Here is a 19,585-nt window from a genome sequence, read left to right as displayed (position 1 = left end):
GACGAATGGCTGGAGCCGGGCGGAGATGGAAGGAGTGGCCTGCCAGGTGCTCCTGGACATCCCGGAGGAGGACAGAGGCGAATACACGGCGCTGGCGGCGGCTCTCCAGCTGCGTTTCGGTGTAGAGGAGGCGCCGGACTTGATGCGGGAAAGGCTGGCCCTGCGGCGGCGCCGACCAGGAGAGCGACTGGGCCCGGTTGCCGCTGATGTTGCGTTCCTCGCCCGCCGAGGATACCCAACTTTCCCCCGGGAGGCGCAGCGGGAGATGGCTCTCCAGGCCTTTCTCAAGGCCCTCTCACCCGAGGAGCTGCAGTTCCACGTGCAGCTGGCCGCGCCAACATCGCTGGAGCAGGCCTTGGCCCTTGCTACACGGGCTGAGGCCGTGTTTGGGGTGACTGGAAGTGCCAGCAGACGCAGTGCGCCCTGCCGGCTGACCGAGACGGCGACGGAGGAATCCAGCGAAGGGGAAGAGGAGCCAGCCCGGGCAGCGACCCCTGCGGATCAGCCCCGCACGCTGATTTGCAACCGCTGCGGGAAGAGGGGACACCGAGCCCGGTTCTGCCGGGCACCCGAACCTCGCACTCCCCGATCGGCGTCGGGAAACGGGAATGGGGCGGCTCAGCGTGGGGAAGGCCGCCCCTCGAACACCTCAACCCCCGCTCCGGAGAGCGCTGTTAAGACAGGCGCCCCTCACGCCACCGTGGGGCGAGTCGGCTGTAGCCGGGGCCTGTACCTCCACTGCAAAATCGAGGACCAACCCTGCCTGGCCCTACTCGACACCGGTTCATCGGTAACCCTACTCCGGCCGGGCGTCCTCCCCGACACTGAGGGCACCAACCCCTCAGGATGGGAGGCCTCCAGCCTGCGGCTAAGGACCGTAACGGGACAGCTCGCTGCAGTCAGGGGGAAACAGGTGCTTGCCTTCCGTCTAGGTGCAGCAATGGTGCGCCACCCCTGCTACCTCGCACCCATCCAGGAGGACTGCATTCTGGGGCTGGACCTGGAGTGGGGGCCAGTTTGGACTTGGGCCGGCAGGAGTTGGTGTGGCAGGGAGAGTGACTTCACCTGGTGGAGGGCAGGCCCGTCGAAGGCCGAGGGACGCAGGCTTGCCAGAGTCGGGGGAAAAAGAGGCAGTGGCAGCGGCGGAGGCAGTGTCCCGACCCAGCGTGCTGGAAGCCGACGCGTGCTGTGATTCCTTTACGGAGCAGAAATGACAACCGAGGAGCCGAGAGATCATTTCAGCATTTTGCGTCTGAATGGAAAACACAAACGACCATGACTTGGTCGGAATGACTTGCCTTTGACGCTTTTCAAATCGTTCTTTGTGCATGACGGCTGTGCCGCCTAGCAGATACAAATGGGTTGTACAACTTTGAACTAGCAAATGGAAGAGGGCTAAGCCCCCTCTCTTTTAGCCCAGGTTCGATCTGTCTCCCAGAATCACCAGGGCGCACACACACACACACACACACACACACCCACCCACCCACCAGTACCGTTGAAGTGCTCTGCTTCATTTCTAAGGGCAACTCAACATTCACTCCTACCCCGAGAAAAGAATAGACCCTGTCCGCACAGCTGAAATAGCTCAGTTGGGAGAATGTTAGACTGAAGATCTAAAGGTCCCTGGTTTAATCCTGGGTTTTAGCATTTTGTTTCATTGCACCCTTTGCTCCTCTCTCCAGCGCCCCCTGCCTAAAGTGACGCTTCCCTTTCTCAGCCCAAAACGCAAGCGAGACACCAGCAGCAGACCCTGCAGGTTTCCATAGTGTAGCAGTTCCGTTACACCCTGCTACACTACGATGCCTGGATGTTTGCGAATTTGCTCCCTTGTGTTGGCTTGTCCCGCACTGGACAAACATGTATCAGCTTGTTCCCTTCTCCCACCCCTCTCTGTGTACAGTACAGCCTCCTGTCCTAACTGGAGAACCTCATCCAGCAGTGTTTGTAGACTCCTGTCCTGAGTGGAGGAGCTCACCCAGCTGTGTCTGGAGAGACGCCAGGGTATCAACTTGTTCCCCTCCCCCACCCCCTTCTGTGTAAAGTAGCGCCTCCTGTCCTGACTGGAGGAGCTCACCCAGCTGTGTTTGGAGAGACGCCAGGGTATCAACTTGTTCCCCTCCCCCACCACCCTCTGTGTACAGTAGAGCCTCCTGTCCTGACTGGAGGAGCTCATCCAGCTGTGTCTGGAGAGGAGCCAGAGTATCAGCTTGTTCCACACCCCCACCGCTCTCTGTGTATAATAGTGCCTCCTGCCCTGACTGGAGGAGCTCACCCAGCTGTGTCTGGAGAGAAGCCAGGGTATTGGCTTAATCCACACCCCCACCTCCACCCTTCTCGGTGTACAGTAGAGCCTACTGTCCTGACTGGAGGAACTCATCCAACTGTGTCTGGAGAGAAGCCAGGGTATCAGCTTGCTCCCCCCTCTGTGTACAGTAGAGCCACCTGTCCTAATTGGAGGAGCTTGTAGGCAGGGTATCGACTTTAACAACAAGGCTGGGCAGTTTGTTCCCTTGTCCCAACCCTCTCTGTATACAGTAGAGCCACCTGTGTTAACTGGAGCTGCTCATCCAGCTGTGTCGGGAGAGATGCCAGGGTATCGGCTTGTTCCACACCTCCACCCCTCTCTGTGTACAATAGAGCCTACTGTCCTCACTGGAGGAGCTCATCCAGCTGTGTCTGGAGAGAAGCCAGGGTATCAGCTTGTTCCGCACCCCACCTCTCTCTGTGTACAGTAGTGCCTTCTGTCCTGACTGGAGGAGCTCATCCAACTGTGTCTGGAGAGAAGCCAGGGTATCGGCTTAATCCACGCCCCCACCCCTCTCTGTGTACAGTAGAGCCTACTGTCCTTACTGGAGGAGCTTGTAGGCATCCTCTCACGAGGCACCAATACATGTAGGTGTCTTGTGCATTTACCGGGACAACTATTAATTGTAGCAGTATGTCACAAAATGATTCTTTGATGGTTATTAGAAGACCGACCCAGCGGGATAACTCAGCAAGGCACACACACATGGATACTAATACACGGAAATACATTTATTATTACATAAAATGTGCATATCAACATAACAGATCTTATAGTGAGGGTTAGCAGAATACAAAAGGTATATATTCAATCACGAAGACTTACAAACCAAGAGGGACATACTTTCCGTATATCATTCATTTAGATCATTTTGTAAATGAACTTTGTTACAACTTGTACAATAGATACTCAAAAGCAAGTACATGATTCATAGGAATTCAATTGATATCAACTCAGAGTGAGGTAACAATTGAATTCTTGAGCTGTAATGCAGAATGTTGAATACTAGTCCGCTCTGTGGGGATTCAGATGTCCTGCGGAGGCAAAGAAGCAGAGGCAGGCTGTTGCTGCGTCCAATCGGCGCTCTTTGGCCCAGTGCCAGGCAGTGCTGTTTCGACGTGAGAGAAGGAGAAGGAGGAGAGAGATTTCTGTTGCGGTGCGCTGCTGATGCTCTCTGAAGACTGGTTAGTTAGTGTTGGCTTAAACTAACGAGAGTTTGCACACAGAAAAGTGACTGCAGATCCGAGAAAGTCACAATCTTTAGACAGGAAGAAGACTGGTTCGTTCCCGATGTAGCGCGAGTCCTGAATACTGATATTCAGCTGTCCACAGCTCTGACTGTAGTTCACTCGTTGATCAGGTGAGCGTTCGCGGTGGGTTCACGAGGCTTGCTGCTGGGCTAACCTCGGGTGGATCCTTTGGTTACGCGCGGGCAACATCCGTTCTCGACTCTTAGAACAAGGAAAAGTCCTGGCACTCAGACACATTGGCCGTTATGTGACTGTCTGAGCTGAGTCTGAGGATGTCCAGGAGGAGCTGGAGTTTTACCTGGAGGAACTACGGTTGCTCATTGGTTGAAAGTTCCATGGGCATTCGAGAATCATTTTGTGACTTACTGCTACAATTAACAATTGGCCCAGTAAATGCACAAACCCCTACATTTATTGGTGCCTCGTGAGAGGATGCCTACATTTATTGGTGCCCAGTGTGAGTAACCATGCACTCTGACCTTGGGGTTGTAAACCACTTGGGATGAGACTCTCCCTTGGAATCTCCCAGACAGTGAGATAACCGTGGTTCAACAACGACATTCGCAATAAAATAAAAGATAGATCCATCGCATTCAAATCGGGGGACAAAGAGCTGTACAAGAAATCACGGTATGCATTACAGGAAGCCATAAAACGCGCCAAACGGAGCTACAGAGTGCGGCTTGAAACGCAGTGCGCTGACACCCGGAGGCTGTGGCAGGGATTACAGTCAATCACAGGCTACAAGGGCTGCAGCCAGGAGATTGACACGAACAACGCATCCCTGCCTGACAAGCTGAACCACTTCTATGCCCGCTTTGACGCTCTGAACACGGGCAATGCTGAGAAGACCCCAAGTGTGCAGGGCGAGTTTGTTCTGAAACTCTCAGAGCAGGACATGCAGAAGACTCTGAGCAGGGTGAAAATCCGTAAGGCTGCAGGGCCTGATGGGATACCACCTCGAGTCCTAAGGACATGTGCAGCCCAGCTGACCACAGTGTTTACGGACATCTTTAACTCCTCCCTGTCACAGTCCATGGTCCCCACCTGCTTTAAAAAAACACTATTGTTCCATCCCCCAAAAAGACAAAAGTGACATGCCTGAATGATTACCGCCCAGTAGCATTAACATCTGTGGTGATGAAATGCCTGGAGAAGCTGGTGTTGTCACACATCAACTCCTCCATCACAGAGTCCCTGGACCCCTTGCAGTTCGCCTACCAGAACAACAGATCAGTGGATGATGCTGTCTTCCTGGCTCTGCATACAGCCTTGGAACACCTGGACACTAAAAACTCGTATGTGAGAATGCTGTTTGTGGACTACAGTTCAGCATTCAATTCCATCATACCCAGTCAACTGGTGACAAAGCTCAGGGGATTAGGTCTGTGCAACTCTGTCTGCAACTGGCTGCTGGACTTTCTTATCGAGAAACCACAGGTGGTGCGGATAGGCAATAAAACATCAACTCCACTCACCCTGAGCACTGGAACCCCACAAGGCTGCTGTCTGAGTCCAAGGTTGTACTCCCTATTTACTCACGACTGCACAGCAAGACACAGCAACAACCGCATCATTAAGTTTGCCGATGACACCACTATAATAGGACTGATCAGTGATGATGATGAGTCCACTTACAGGGATGAAGATGTACAGCTGCTTAGGTGGTGTCATAGCAATAACCTGGACTTGAACATAAAGAAAACGAAAGAGCTAATAGTGGACTTTCGGAGACACAGGCCACACACTCACAGCCCACTCAGTATTGATGGAACAGAAGTGGAAACAATCACCAGCTTTAGGTTTTTGGGAATTCACATCTCTAAAGATCTAACCTGGACTGTGAACACTGACTCTATCATGAAGAAGGCTCAGCAGCGCCTTTATTTCTTGAGGTGCCTCAAGCGATGGGGGATGCCAATACATGTGTTGGTGAACTTCTACCGCTGCACTATCGAGAGCGTCCTCACCAATGGGATCACCATGTGGTATGGCAACACCTCTTCGCGAGAAAAAAAGGCACTGCAGAGAATGGTCAAGATGGCCCAGAAGATCATCGGCTGCAGTCTCACCGAGATTAAACAGCTCTATGAGGACCGCTGCCGTGGTAGAATTCTGGCCATCACAGAGGACAGTCACCACCCCGGGCATGAGCTCTTCACCCCACTGCCCTCAGGCAAGAGATATAAGAGCATACGGACACTTACCACTAGATTCTTCAATAGCTTCTATCCACAAGCAGTGAGACTGGCGAACACATTTAGCCTTCCCCCTCGGACCACACCCACACCATCACCATCTACCTCATTGTAATTTATTTATTGTACGTCTCCAGTCATTGTTTACACGTCTGTATTGTTTACATTCAAACTGTCTGCATGTTTACTTGCACATTGTCTATTGTTTGTTTGTACATTGTCTTGATGCACTGTTTGCACTTTGTTTTGTTTTTTACACTTGTTTTACAAACGAGAGACTTTCTGTAAGTAAGAATTCCATTGTACCAGTACCAGTTACAGATGGCAATAAAGTTCAAGTTCAAGTTCAAGTTCAACCACTACACTACGGAAACGGTGGTAAGATGTGCCCAGCGGCCCAGCGCTGAGCTTCGCCAATGCGATTCAGCTGCTTCCAGTGCCTTTATTGGAGTGCACTGATGGACCGTATTCTCTCTCCAGAGACCAGCACGCCTGTCATGGACGGAGCAGGAAAGGCGGCGCCACATTCTACAGCCCTCTCCACGCAATCGACGAAATCGGGCTACTGAAGTGGAGAAAATCGCCTCTCCAGAAAGTGCAAATATCATCTTGGAGACTATAAATCCTATTGCCGAAGGTCAGCCCTGTCTACCAGAATAACCCTCCCACAGCGATGATCAGCTCGTCTCACACGCGAGAAGTTTCGGTTGGAAACAAGCGCCCCCTCTTCTCGCACGTTTTGCACGTTCGAGTAGTTTTAATGCGGCTCTTTCGTACACGGTGCTGATCTTTTGGAAAGCAGGAGGCAAAACCGAGTCGAACCGCCTGGGTGAAAACCAGGAACCCTAACCGCTAGACTATATGGCAGCGAACAACCATGCTGTTCCCGGCATCATGCAAGCAAACTACATAAATATGAGAAAACACGCAAGAGGGTTGTCACTCAGAGTGTCGAAGGGTCGATGTATACTGGGGCTCAGTTGAAATGCAACGTCAGGACTTTTCCGAATTATGTCACACGAAGAGAGCACAGCCCTTTCCGCCCTGCCGCGTGTGTCTCGGTAACTCGCTGTGATCGTATAGTGGTCAGTACTTTGCGTTGTGGCCGCAACAACTCCGGTTCGAATCCGGGTCACGGCAGAATAGGGGCGTCTGCTTTTACTACTCGCACGAATGAAGGCAAATAAAAGCCAATCGATGTGAACGAACGGCGCTTTACAGAGGAGTACTGCCTGACTGGATCGTTGATGAACGACAGAGGCCACTCCGACCTCTTCTCGGTTTTCTTCAATGACTTACTAAGGATCTTCTTCACATTCGCCCATGCAGGGGAAGCCAGTTACACCAAAGCAAACGCAGGAAAGTGCATTTCAAGCAGAGACCAGGAGGGACTTGTTTACACTGAGAGTGGGCGGAGAATGGAACAATGCGCCCAGCCCTGTTGCTGGAGCCGATTCTTGATGAGCTCTTGGGCTCACTAAGAGGCCCCCGCTGGATGCTAATCTTTCTGTTGTTCTTGCAGGTCCTGCGCTGCTTTTGAGCCGACAGAGCTCGACCTGGTCTGTCGGCACAGCCCAATTGCAAACGATCGGCTTCGCGTACAGAAGGAACGTGCGTTTGGTACAAGAGTGCACGAAGGCACCGGAAATACATTGGGAACAAATGACCGGTCGCTCAAGACCTCTGTGAAGTACAGGAGCGTGCAAAACGAGGCTGTTTCCGCCCGGTCTCGAACCGGGGACCTTTCGCGTGTTAGGCGAACGTGATAGCCGCTACACTACGGAAACCTGTAGGGACTGCTGCTGGGGTCTCGCTTGCGTTTCGGGCTGAGAAAGGGACGCGTCACTGTAGGCAGGGGGCGCTGGAGAGAGGAACAAAGGGCGCGATGAAACAAAATGCCGAAACCTGGGATCAAACCAGGGACCTTCAGAGCTTCAGTCTAACGCTCTCCCAGCTGAGCTATTTCGGCAGTGCGCAAAGCCCACAGCCACCTGCTCCAGCCTTCCTGTGTTGCGGCATGAGCGCACCAAGAGGAGCGGGAGAGTGTTGCAGGAACGTCACTCAGAAGGAAAGGAACATGTGACCGGTCGCTCAAGACCTCTGTGAAGTACAGGAGCGTACAGAAAGAGGCTGTTCCCGTCCGGTTTCGAACCGGGGATTTTTCGCGTGTGAGGCAAACGTGATAACCGCTGCACTACGGAAACGGTGAGAAAAGGGACCCACTGGCAGTGAGTATTGAACCTTATTGCATTACTGCTCCCAACCAGTTGATATCAATTTAATTCCTAAGGGTTATGTTCTTGTTTTGAGTATCTCATGTAGACGTTGTAAACAAGTTCAATTACGAAACGGTCTAAATGAATGATATACTTATGTCCTCTTGATATGTGTAACTCTTTGTAACTGAATGAATTTATATCTTTTGTATTCTGTTAAGCCTTACGATAAGATCTGTTAGGTTTGCATGCATATTCTATATATTAACAAATTTATCCTCGTATATTAGTACCTGTGTGTGCATTGTTTGAGTTATGTCGCATGGTTGGATTCTAAGACCATTAAAATAATCAATTTACTGCCACAAAAATAATTGTCCCAGTAAATGCCCAAACCCCTACAGAACTGGTGCCTCGTGAGAGAACACTACAACAGTGTGTGATATCCTGTCCCAGCCTGAGGAGCAGACAGCGAGCCTGTCTCTTAATAATGCTAATAATACAGTGTGTGATTCCCTGCCCCAGCCAGAGGAACAGACAGTGAGCCTGTCTCTCAATAATAATACAGTGTGTGATCTCCTGTCCCAGCCTGAGGAACAGACAGTGAGCCTGTCTCTCAATAATAATAATACAGTGTGTGATTCCCTGCCCCAGCCAGAGGAACAGACAGTGAGCCTGTCTCTCAATAATAATACAGTGTGTGATCCCCTGTCCCAGCTTGGGAAACAGTGAGTCAGCCTCTCAATAATTATAATACAGTGTGATCTACTGTCCCAGCCAGAGGAACACACAGTGAGCCTGTATCTAAATAATAATAATACAGTGCGTGATCTCCTGTACTAGCCTGAGGAACAGACAGTGAGCCTGTCTCTCAATAATGATAACCTAGTATGGAATGTCCTGTCCCAGTCTGAAGGACAAACAGTGAGCATGTCCCTCAGTTATAATAGAACAGTGTGTGATCTCCAGTCCCAGCAGGAGGAACAGACAGTGAGTCTGTATCTCAATACTAATAATACAGTGTGTGATTTCCTGTCCCAGCCTGGGGAACAGTGAACCAGATACTCAATAATAATAATACAGTGTGTGATCTCCTGTCTCAGCCTGGGGAACACTGAGCCTGTCTCTCAATACTAATTATACAGTGTGTCATTTCCTGCCCCAGTCAGAGGAACAGACAGTGAGCCCGTCTCTCAATAATAATAATACAGTGTGTGATCTCCTGTCCCAGCCTGAGGAACAGACAGGAGTGAGCCAGTCTCTCAATAATAATAAAGCAGATTATGATCTGCTGTCCCAGCCTAAGGAACAGTCAGGAAAGAGCAGGTCTCTCTATAATAATAATACAGTTTGTGATCTCCTGTCCCAGCCTGAGGAACAGTGAGCCTGTCTCTCAATAATAAAAATACAATGTGTTATCTCCTTTCCCGGCCTGGGGAACACTGAGGCTTTCTCTCAATACTAATAATACAGTGTGTGATATCCTACCCTAGCCTGAGGAACAGACAGTGAGCCTGTCTCTCAATAATAATAATAGAGTGTGTGATTTACTGTCCCAGCCTGAGGAACAGACTGTGAGCCTGTCTCTCAATAATAATAATAGAGTGTGTGATCTCCTGTCCCAGCCTGAGGAACAGACTGTGAGCCTGTCTCTCAGTAATAATAATAGTGTGTGATTTCCTGTCTCAGCCTGAGGAACAGACTGTGAGCCTCTCTCAATAATAATAATCCAGTGTGTGATCTCCTGTTCAAGCCCAAGTGAAGACACAGTGAGCCTATCTGTCAATAATAGTAATACAGTGTGTGATCTCCTGTCCCAGCCTGAGAAACAGACAGTGAGCCTGTCTCTCAATAATAATAATACAGCGTGTGATCTCCTGTCCCAGCCTGAGGAACAGACAGTGAGCCTGCCTCTCAATAACAAGCCAATGTGTGATCTCCTGTCCCAGCCTGAGGAACAGAGAGTGAGCCTGTCTCTCAATAATAATACAGTGTGTGATCCTCTGTCCCAGCCTGAGAAACAGACAGTGAGCCTGTCTCTCAATAATAATACAGTGTGTGATCCTCTGTCCCAGCCTGAGGAACAGACAGTGAGCCTGTCTCTCAATAATAATAATACAGTGTGAATTCCTGTCTCAGCTTGTGGAACATACAGTGAGCCTGTCTCTCTATAATAATAATATAATGTATGACCTCCTGTCCCAGCCTGGGGAATATACAGTGAGCCTGTCTCACTATAATAATAATACAGTGTCTGATCTCCTGTCCCAGCCTGAGGAACAATGAGCCTGTCAATCAATAATAATACAGTATGTGATGTCCTGTCTTCGCCTGAGGAACAGAGAGTAAGCCTGTCTCTCAATAATAATAATTCAGTGTGGGATCTCCTGTCCCAGTCTGATGAACAGACAGTGAGCCTCTCTCTCAATAAAAATAATACAGTGTGTGATCTCCTGTCCCAGCCTGAGGAACAAACAGTGAGTCTGTCTCAAAATAATAATAATACAGTGTGGGATCTCCTGTCCCAGCCTGGGGAACAGTGTGCCAGACTCTCAATAATATTAATAATAATAATACAATGTGATCTACTGTCCCAGATTGAGGAACAGACAGTGAGCCTGTCTCAATAATTATACAGTGTGTGACCATCTGTCCCAGACCGAGGAAAAGACAGTGAGCCAGACTCTCAATAATAATAATACAGTGTGATCTACTATCCCAGCCTGAGGAACAGACAGTGAGTTTGTCTCTCAATAATAATACAGTGTTATCTCCTGTCCCAGCCTGGGGAACAGACAGTGAGCCTGTCTCTCAATAATAATAATACAGTGTGTGATCTCCTGTCCCAGACTGAGGAACAGACAGTGAGACTGTCTCTCAATAATTATAATAATACTGTGTGAGCTCCTGACCCAGCCTGGGGAACATACAGTGAGCCTGTCTCTCTATAATAATAATTCAGTGTGGGATCTCCTGTCCAACTCTGAGGAACAGACAGTGAGCCTGTCTCTAAATAATAATAATACAGTGTGTGATCTCCTGTCCCAGCCTGAGGAACAGTGAGCCTGTCAATCAATAATAATACAGTATGTGATGTCCTGTCTGAGCTTGAGGAACAGAGAGTAAGCCTGTCTCTCAATAATAATAATACAGTGTGGGATCTCCTGTCCCAGCCTGGGGAACAGTGAGCCAGACTCTCAATAATCTTAATAATAATAATACAGTGTGATCTACTGTCCCAGCCTGAGGTACAGTGAGCCTGTCTCTCAATAATAATATAGTGTGTGACCATCTTCTGTGGTCTGTTTCAAATCCGCCCGCGATGAGACACCGAGGAGAAATGAAGAGCCCCAGTCGCGCTAGAAAATCACCCGGGAAAGAGACTTTCAATGTAGGAAAAAAAAGTCGTTAGTAACAGACATAATATGTTTGTTTTGTTTTTTTAATCGCTGCGATGTGTGACTAAGCTCATACGACTAAGAGTTGCCCCCTTTGTCTAGATCTGGTAACCTGCTCGTCGCTGGTGGGCCAGATCGTGTCCCCCGTCACTACACTGGGGCATTAAGACCCACACAGAGCTCAGGGTGAGTGCCCCCTGCTGGCCCCACTGAGAGGTTGTATCCCACCTCCTCCGCTCTCTGCGAAAAGCAGTATCTTCAGGCCCTGACATCCCACCCCTGCCACTCTCTGCGTAAATAAGTATCGTCAGGCCCTGACATCCCACCCCCGCCACTGTCTACGTAAAGTAGTATCGTCAGGGCCTGACATCCCACTCCCGCCACTCTCTGTGTAAAGTAGTGTCATATGGCCCTGACACCAATCCCTCCACTCTCTGCATAAAGCAGTGTCTTATGGCCCTGAAACCCTCCCCTCCACTCTCTACATAAAGCAGTGTTGTCAAGCCCTGACATCCCTCCCCCACCACTCTCTGCGTAAAGCACTGCCGTATAACCCTGACACCCACCCCTCCACACTCTGCGTTAAGCTGTGTTGTCAGGCCCTGATATCCCACCCCCGCCACTCTCTGTGTAAAGCAGTGTCATATGGCCCTGACATCCCACCCCCACCACTCTCTGTGTAAAGCACTGCTGTATGGCCCTGACATCACACCGCCACCACTCTCTGCAGAAAGCACTGTCATATAGCCCTGACACCCACCCCTCCATTTTTTGCATAAAGCAGTGTCGTCAAGCCCTGCCACTCTCTGCGTAAGTGTCGTATGGCCCTGAAATCCCACCCCCACCACTAACTGTGTAAAGTAGTATCGTCAGGCCCTGACATCCCACCCCTGCCACTCCCTGCGTAAAGAAGTGTCATATGGCCCTGACATCACAACCCCACCACTCTCTGTCGAAAGCACTGTCGTATAGCCCTGACATCCCACCCCTCCACTCTCTGCATAAAGCAGTGTCGTCAAGCTCTGACATCCCACCCCCACCACTCTCTGTGTAAAGCAGTGTCATATGGCCCTGACATCCTAGCCCCGCCACTCTCTGTGTAAAGCAGTGTCATATGGCCCTGACATCCCACCCCCACCACTCTCTGTGTAAAGCACTGTTGTATGGCCCTGACATCACACCCCCACCACTCTCTGCGGAAAGCACTGTCGTATAGCCTTGACACCCACCTCTCCACTCTCTGTGTAAAGCAGTGTCATCTAGCCCTGACATCCCACCCCCTCCACTCTCTGAATAAAGAAGTGTCGTATGGCCCTGACATCCCACCCCTCCACTCTCTGCGTAATACGGTATCGTCAGGCCTTGACATCCAACCCCCGCCACTCTCTGCGTAAAGCAGACACGTTACAGACATTTACAACAAAGACATATTATAAAATATTGACATATACTGTAGGCGGCTGGAGCATTATTGGGAGACAGACTCACTGTTCCTCAGGCTGTGACAGGAGATCACATACTGGGCTGCCAGATCAACTGAGTTCACTCCTCCCTCTCCCAGTAGGATTGGGACCCGTTGTGATTCTGGCAGGTGTGGGAACTCTGGGATTAGATTTCTGAATTTCGGGAAGAATGTTTCTCTAATCCCAGAGTATCTGTCACAGTGCAGTAGGAAGTGCACCTCTGTCTCTATTTCTCCCCGCTGGCAGTGGGAGCACAGCCTGTCCTCTCTGGGCAGCCAGGTCTGCCTGTGTCGCCCAGTTTCTATGGCCAGGTTGTGGTCACTGAGCCTGTACTTCGTCAGGGTCTGTTTCTGTTTGTTATTTTTTATTTTGGTCAAATATTCAGCTAGTGTGTATTGTCTGTTTAAGGTTCTGTAGCATTCCAGTTTAAGTTGTGTTTGTGTGTGTGTGTCCCAGTGTGTGAGATATTGCTGTTTGATCTGTGCTGTGATGTGGTTGAGTCTGGGTTGTGGTGCTCTAGCAGTGCTGTCCTGAGGCTGGTTAGTGTCGGTGTCACTCACTGCGAGTGTGATCTCAGCAGAGTCTCTGTACTCTTGGGACACTTGACTCACCTGTCTCTCTCTTTCTCTCCCTGTGCTGTCCCTCTCCTGCCCCCTCTCTCCCTCTTTGGACTCCAGCTGGAGGAGGTCCAATCACCACCTCCTGTGAGACAGAAGAAAAAGAAGGTGGGTAATGCTCTGATCCTCTCTTTACATCTGGAGGAGGTCCAATCAATGTGAGGGGCGACATTTTATTTATTTATTTTTTTTCCCACGGTCTGAAACAGAAACAGAAACGGCCGGGTGGTGTTGTAGAGGTCGACGTGCCTGGGTTTCCTCGTCTGCGAAGCCCGTTTTTTTGGCACCTCTACACAGAGAGTGGTGGGGGTGGGGGTGGGGAACAAAGCCAATACCCTGGCTTCTCTCCAGACACAGCTGGGTGAGGTCCTCCAGTCAGGACAGGAGGCTCTTCTGTACACAGAGGAGGGCGGGGGTGGGGAACAAGCCGCCCAGCTGTGTGGCTCCGCCCCCTCCCCTCCCCTCTGTGACTCTGCTTGTCTCGGCAGGACGATGGACCGACAGAGATGCCGCACGGCCGTGCGCGGTCACAGCAGGACCCGGGCCCTGTAAGTCCACCCCTCCCGCCCGCCGTCCAACGTCCAGCCCTCCTCCGACTGACCTCTCCACCCCCAGCAGCGCTTGCTGTATTATAATAATAATAATAATAAACTTCACTGATAGAGCACCTTTCACACACATAGCAGCGCAAAGTGCTTGACAGACCAGGTCTCACGGTAACACCTCCAGACGAGGAGAGACACTTCCAGTGGTGATCTTGACTGAGGACACGCCTCGGCTCAAGAGACAGGGTCTCAGGTCCATTATAGCCTTCTGAGAGCACAGATTGCCTCTGAACGTCCCAGACTCTTACTGGACACACTGTAGAGACTCACCTGTCCAGACTCTCACTGGACACACTGTACACACTCACCTGTCCACACTCTCACCGGACACACTGTAGAGACTGCCCAAGGCCCATAGTCTCGACACGACTGGGCTGGGCTATGTGGTCAGAGCTGTCTCGGAGATGGGCTGTTTGGCGTCTTCACAGGTCACACCAGTCAGGCCGAACCCGGACTGGCAGCGGGAGAGGTCCCGGCCCAAGTCCCGGTGCTTTTCCGTAAGTCTGACCCGATCGCCATCCGTGAGACTGGACCGGCCGCCCTGTGGTGGGCCCGGTGCCCCACATCTACCCTACAGCTCCCCCCACTGACCCCTAAACTCCCGATACCCTACAGCTCCCCACACTGACCCCTAAACTCCAGATACCCTACAGCTCCCCACACTGACCCCTAAACTCCCGATACCCTACAGCTCTCCACTCTGACCCCTAAACTCCTGATACCCTACAGCTCCCCACACTGACCCATAAACTCCCGATACCCTACAGCTCCACACTGACCCCTAAACTCCCGATACCCTACAGCTCCCCACACTGACCCCTAAACTCCCGATACCCTACAGCTCCCCACTCTGACCCCCACAGTCCTGATGGCCGAGAGGTCTCTGCTTGCTGTAGTGATTGAGTGAGCTCTGTGGACCTGACCTTTGTCTTGTGTCCTCGTTTCCAGCGTCTCCTAGTGGTCCGGCATTTCACACGACCTGAAGGTGAGATCTGGGGAGGAGACAGAGCACCCCCTAACACCCCTGAGCTGGGTTACAGGGTAAGACAGCTTCTTACTGTTGGACACACCTGTCCACACTCTTACTGGACACACTGGACACACTCGCCTGTCCAGACTCTTACTGGACACACTGTACACACTCACCTGTCCAGACTCTGACTGGACACACTGTACACACTCACCTGTCCACATTCTCACTGGACACACTGTACACACTCACCTGTCCAGGCGTAATCTCTGCTCCTCATCCCCCCTGCGTTGTGTCTCCCCCTCTCCCCGCTGGACAGAATCCTGTGGTGTCTTCCTGTTTCCCCCAACCTCGTCCAGAAGCTGGAGAGGGCGGCCGAGCTGCAGCTGGAGCTCCCGTGGTCGCCTGGCTCGTCCCGCTCGGGCTCGCCCGGCTCGTTCCGCTCGGTGTCCCCCCCCTCCTCGCCCGAGAGCCCCCTCCGCCCCCCGCCCCCGGCCCCCCCCTCCGGCCCCCTCAGGCCCCTGCCCACCCCGCCCCGCCGCCCCCCCTTCAACCCCGCCATGCCCCTCGAGCCCCCCCTGCTGCCCGGGGCGGTGCCCCTGCCCCTGCCCCCGCCCGTCCTGCCCCCCATCGCCCGCCCGGCCCCGCCAGGCCCCACCTGGGGCTCCCCGGTGCGGAGGGCAAGGAGAGAGGCGGAGATGTCTGACGAGGCAAGTGGGGCAGAGTCTGTCCGTCTGTCCTTCTGTCCGTCTATCCTTCAGTCCATCTGTCCCTCTGTCCATCTGTCCTTTTCTCTGTCCTGTCCTTCTGTCCTTTTCTCTGTCCTTCTGTCTTTCTGTTCTTTTCTCTGTCCATCTGTCCTTCTGTCCATCTGTCTTTCTGTCTTTTTCTGTCTTTCTATCCATCACTCTATCTATCCTTTTCTCTGTCCATCTGTCCATCTGTCTTTCTGTCCTTTTCTGTCTTTCTGTCCTTTTCTCTGTCTTTTTGTCCATCTGTACTTCTCTCTTTCTGTCTTTCTGTCCTTCTGTCTGAGTCTCTCTTTTTCTCTGTGTCTGTCCCTCTCTCCCTGTCTCTCTCCCTGTGTCTTTCCATGTCTCCCTGCTCTCTGTCTGTCCTGCGTTGTCCCAGCTGGGTCTGTCTCCCTGTGTCTCTCCGTGTGTCTCCCTGCTCTCTGTCTGTCCTGAGTTGTCCCAGCCGGGTCTCTCTCCCTGTGTCTCTCCGTGTGTCTCCCTGCCTGTCTCTCTGTCTGTCCTGCGTTGTCCCAGCTAGGTCTCCCTCCCTCCTCTCTCTCTCCGTGTGTCTCCCTGCTCTCTGTCTGTCCTGCGTTGTCCCAGCTGGGTCTCTCTCCCTGTGTCTCTCCGTGTGTCTCCCTGCTCTCTGTCTGTCCTGCGTTGTCCCAGCTGGGCCTCTCTCCCTGTGTCTCTCCGTGTGTCTCCCTGCTCTCTGTCTGTCCTGCGTTGTCCCAGCCGGGTCTCTCTCCCTGTGTCTCTCCGTGTGTCTCCCTGCCTGTCTCTCTGTCTGTCCTGCGTTGTCCCAGCTAGGTCTCCCTCCCTCCTCTCTCTCTCCGTGTGTCTCCCTGCTCTCTGTCTGTCCTGCGTTGTCCCAGCTGGGTCTCTCTCCCTGTGTCTCTCCGTGTGTCTCCCTGCTCTCTGTCTGTCCTGCGTTGTCCCAGCTGGGCCTCTCTCCCTGTGTCTCTCCGTGTGTCTCCCTGCTCTCTGTATGTCCTGCGTTGTCCCAGCTGGGTCTCTCTCCCTGTGTCTCTCCGTGTGTCTCCCTGTCTGTCTCTCTGTCTGTCCTGCGTTGTCCCAGCTGGGCCTGTCTCCTCTGCTCTCTGACTTCAGCTCTGTTCGCCGATGTCCCGCCAGCCCGTCTCTCTCTCAGCCTGTCTCTTGACTTGCAGGAGGAAGAGGAGGTGGAGACAGCTCTTCCGGCAGGAGAGAGGAAGGAGGTCAGTGCTGGTCCCACCCTGCCCCCTGTCCTGTCTGTGGTGGAGTTTTGCCGTCTTGTCTGTCCCTGGGTCTCAGTGTCTCTCTCTCTTTCAGCCCTGTCTGTCAGTGTCTCTCTCGTCCTGCTGTCTGCCTGTCCCTGCCTCTCTGTCTCTCTCTCTTTCAGCCCTGTCTGTCAGTGTCTCTCTCCTCCTCCTCTCTGTCCTCAGTGTGTCTCTCTCCTCCTCTCTGTCCTGTGGTTTCCAGTGGGTCAGTATTAGTGGGCTACACCCAGGCTCACTCACTGCGAGTGTGATCTCAGCAGAGTCTCTGTGCTCTTGGGACACTTGACTCACCTGTCTCTCTCTTTCTCTCCCTGTGCTGTCCCTCTCCTGCCCCCTCTCTCCCTCCTCGGACTCCAGCTGGAGGAGGTCCAATCACCACCTCCTGTGAGACAGAAGAAAAAGAAGGTGGGTAATGCTCTGATCCTCTCTTTACATCTGTCCAGTGTCCAGTCAGTGTCCAGTCAGTGTGTCTGTATGAACCCCTCTCTCTCTCTCAGTGCAGTGTTCATGTACTGGAGTGTCCAGTCAGTGTGTCTGTATGAACCCCTCTCTCTCTCAGTGCAGTGTTCATGTACTGGAGTGTCCAGTCATGTGTCTGTATGAACCCCCCTCTCTCTCTCTGTGCAGTGTTCATGTCCTGGAGTGTCCAGTCCGACTCTTAACGTGACTCTCCTGTCTCTGCTTCAGAAGCGCCGATGCGTCTTTTTGATGTCCCTGAGCTGCGTGTCGGTGGAGACAGAAGATCAGGACGAGCCGATGGAGGTGGCGGAGACCGTAGCTCAGGAGAGGAAGAGCGAGGGAGAGGAGGAGCAGGCTGCCGGGAAGGGCAAGAAGAGGAAGAGGAGGGGCGGGTGAGCAGACAGGGGGGCGCCGCCCGGTCGTGTCTGTGATTCAAGGAGGAGTCTCCTCTTGCTGTTTGATGTCATGGTGACGTCTGTGTCTATGTCCCTCACACCTGCAATAACAATATTCTTTCCAGGTTCCTTTCCTGGTTCTGTGCCTGCTAAGATCTGGACTGGACTGGACTGGACTGGACTGGACTGGAGCTGAGGGACACCAGACGACTGGACTGGAGCCTAGGGACACCAGACTGGACTGGACCGGAGCTGAGAGGCACTAGACTGGACTGGAGCTGAGGGACACCAGACTGTGCTGGACCGAAGCTGAGGGACCCCAGTCTGGACTGAAGCTGAGGGACCCCAGACTGTGCTGGACCGAAGCTGAGGGACCCCAGACTGTGCTGGACCGAAGCTGAGGGACTCCAGTCTGTGCTGGACTGAAGCTGAGAGACCCCAGACTGTGCTGGTCTGAAGCTGAGGGACCCCAGACTGGACTGCACTGGAGCTGAGGGACACCAGACTGGACTGGACTGGAGCTGAGGGGCCCCAGACTGCACTAGACTGGAGCTGAGAGGCCCCAGACTGGACTGGACCAAAGCTGAGGGACCTCAGGCTGTGCTGTACTGAAGCTGAGGGACCCCAGACTGTGCTGGACCGAAGCTGAGGGACCCCAGACTGGACCGAAGCTGAGGGACCCCAGACTGTGCTGGACCGATGCTGAGGGACCCCAGTCTGGACCGAAGCTGAGGGACCCCAGACTGTGCTGGACCGATGCTGAGGGACCCCAGTCTGGACCGAAGCTGAGGGACCCCAGACTGTGCTGGACCGATGCTGAGGGACCCCAGTCTGGACCGAAGCTGAGGGACCCCAGACTGCGCTGGACCGATGCTGAGGGACCCCAGTCTGGACTGAAGCTGAGGGACCCCAGACTGCACTGGACTGAAGCTGAGGGACCCCAGTCTGTGCTGGACCGATGCTGAGGGACCCCAGTCTGGACTGAAGCTGAGGGGTCCCAGACTGGACTGATGACCTTTTGTTAAGCATCAATAAATTTTTTAAAAAAAAAATCTGTTTAGCTTTTGGTTTTTTCCCTCCCCCCCCCTAAGATTGCTGTTGGGAGAGGTGTGAGTGGGGCCAGCAGGGGGCGCTCTCACCCTGCGGTCTGTGTGGGTCCTGATGCCCCAGTATAGTGACAGGGACACTGGACTGTAAACAGGCGCTGTCCTTCGGATGAGACGTCAAACCCAGGTCCTGACTCTCTGTGCTCATTTACAATCCCGGGGTGTCTCTGGAGAAGAGTAGGGGTGTTACCCCAGTGTCCTGGCCTGATTCCCCCCCTGGTCTTGACCCATCATGGCCTCCCAATCACCCCCCCCTCTCTGAACTGGCTCCATCCCTCTGCTCTCCTCCCCACTGAGAGCTGCTGTGTGCTGAGCGGACTGGAGCATCATCCAGGTGGGGGCTGCACACTGGGGGGACTGGAGGGGATCCCCCTGACCTGGGAAGAGCTCTGAGGGGAGGGTCCAGACTTATTAATTATTAATATAAGAAGTTTTCACAACCCGGACTCGTGAAGGTACAGGCTCCCTTAATCCGGAGCAAGGTGAGAGGCCACCCCCTCGGGGCGCAGTATCCCCGATGCACCCCCCACCACCCAAAACGACACACACTTCTGTGACGATTGGGAGACCCCGGTTTGACCAGCCCCTGCGGTGGAGGAAACGACCC

The 19,585-nt window shown here is 52.8% G+C and overlaps 3 non-coding genes across 3 annotated transcripts; 1 reads left to right on the top strand and 2 right to left on the bottom strand.

Moving 5' to 3' along the window:
- Positions 1 to 1,577: 1,577 nt before the first annotated feature.
- trnaf-gaa (transfer RNA phenylalanine (anticodon GAA)) lies at positions 1,578 to 1,650 on the top strand. The gene has a single exon. It is a non-coding gene; the product is annotated as a tRNA-Phe (tRNA).
- Positions 1,651 to 7,470: 5,820 nt separating this feature from the next.
- Positions 7,471 to 7,543, bottom strand: trnav-aac (transfer RNA valine (anticodon AAC)). Its single transcript has one exon. It is a non-coding gene; the product is annotated as a tRNA-Val (tRNA).
- A 109-nt stretch (positions 7,544 to 7,652) lies between these two features.
- On the bottom strand, positions 7,653 to 7,725 carry trnaf-gaa (transfer RNA phenylalanine (anticodon GAA)). Its single transcript has one exon. It is a non-coding gene; the product is annotated as a tRNA-Phe (tRNA).
- Positions 7,726 to 19,585: the final 11,860 nt, after the last annotated feature.

The sequence above is a fragment of the Lepisosteus oculatus genome, chromosome 14 (genome assembly GCF_040954835.1).
Source record: "Lepisosteus oculatus isolate fLepOcu1 chromosome 14, fLepOcu1.hap2, whole genome shotgun sequence".
Taxonomy (NCBI): domain Eukaryota; kingdom Metazoa; phylum Chordata; class Actinopteri; order Semionotiformes; family Lepisosteidae; genus Lepisosteus; species Lepisosteus oculatus.
Note: the sequence above shows the minus strand (reverse complement) of the source record. Positions and strands in the feature narration are given on the sequence as shown.